Source organism: Austrofundulus limnaeus, unplaced genomic scaffold, assembly GCF_001266775.1.
Source record: "Austrofundulus limnaeus strain Quisiro unplaced genomic scaffold, Austrofundulus_limnaeus-1.0 Scaffold14, whole genome shotgun sequence".
NCBI classification, from domain to species: domain Eukaryota; kingdom Metazoa; phylum Chordata; class Actinopteri; order Cyprinodontiformes; family Rivulidae; genus Austrofundulus; species Austrofundulus limnaeus.
Window position 1 is genome coordinate 4426962 of NW_013952416.1, and position 1730 is coordinate 4428691.

Genomic DNA, 1730 nt, shown 5'->3' on the forward strand with positions numbered 1-1730 from the left:
CCCACAAACAATGCTATGATATGTAAACAACATTTGTTTTTTTCCTCACTTTTATTCATTATTCAGTAATTAATTGTTTATTATAAGACTTTTATTAACTAATGTATATTCTCACTGATAAAACAACTTTTTATTAAACTGAGGACAAGAACAGAACAAAATAACATTTCAAAAATTTGTTATAAATTATATTTTATATTGATTTATATTTGATTTTAAACAATAATTCGATTTATTTGCTTTCATTTTAAGTTGTATCTATCTCTGACCTGGTTGTGTTTAAAGCTAAACTTAAGAAATGGCATTTGTTTAACTTTTAGTATTTTATATTTCTTTTTATTTGTCCTTTTATTGTTGGTTATGCTTTTAACTTGCACTGATTTATTGTGACCTGTTTTTATTTTTATATCTTGTGAAGCACTTTGGTCAATGCAAGGCATTGTTGGAAAGTGATATATAAATAAAGTTTATTATTATCATTATTATGACATTTTTTAATCTTCCCTCCAGCTTTCCAATGCTTCCTTAGCGCCCCCTGGTGGCCTCCAATTTGAAAAACACTGAGCTGGGCAGCATTTGTCCAAACGTTAAGAACTAATTTTAAGGTTCACATGAAAAATATTTAGCTTCAAACAGTTGTTGTTTTAATGGCCTTGTTTCTTCACTCCTAATCTTTATGGTTATATAATCTATGATTTTAGGCCCAAATAAATGTAAGTCGACCATAAACATCTATCCACAACAAATTGACTTTATATTTCCACTTTATTGCTTAAAACTAAAAACATATATTTTCACTCAGTTTTAATGCTTAAATTGTATTTCAAGTTTATTGATTTAAAAACAAAATAAATTACATAAACAATAAAAAATAGAACTCAAATAAAACTAGACATGGGTTTTTACGATGTAAAAACAAGTGTGCATTGCCATGTAGCATGGCTTTACCTGCAACAGTGGACTTGCAGAATGAACTTTGACCAAGTTCAAATGTGTTTTCTACACCAGATTGTGCTTGTCAAGTCAGCAGGTGTTTGTAATTAAGGTAATTGTGTGACAATATGAAGTTCGTGGAGATTTTCTGTTAAAGTTACTGGGTTTTGAACCCTGATCTCCTACATGAAAGTCCATGGCACTAACCATGAGACCATTAGAGCTGTGGTAGAGAACGAGGCCAGGGTTTGGTTTGTATGTGTGCAGAAAGTGGCCACATTGCCAATGTAATGGTTGTCACTAATTTGAAAAATATTACAACAATAAAGCAATACTTGGACAATATTATAGTAAAACATCAAAATACAATCATATTAGTATTGTAAACACTGAACTATTGAGATTAAATATTAAACTATGGTGCAGTACTGAGTAGATACAGCAGGGGGCAGTATTGGACCAATACAAGGCTCTATTGACTCCCATTGTAAATTATTAAACATTAATATTTAAAAAAAACTATAAGTTGTACAGGCACCAAAAGGCATAGCCATCATTTGGCACAGGAGCTTTACAGATATAAATTACAATGGCAGCTCTAGAACAAAGTATACAGGAGGAGAAGCGTGCCAAAATGGAGATGACTTGGATGAGAAACGAATCACAATAGTGTGCATTGGCAATGCACACTGATGAAAGAAAAAAAAATCATATAATATTTGCCCCTTTTTCAAAAAAATAAATAATAAATTTAAGCAATAATAACCTATAACTGACTGTTTCTTCGTGTTTTTCAG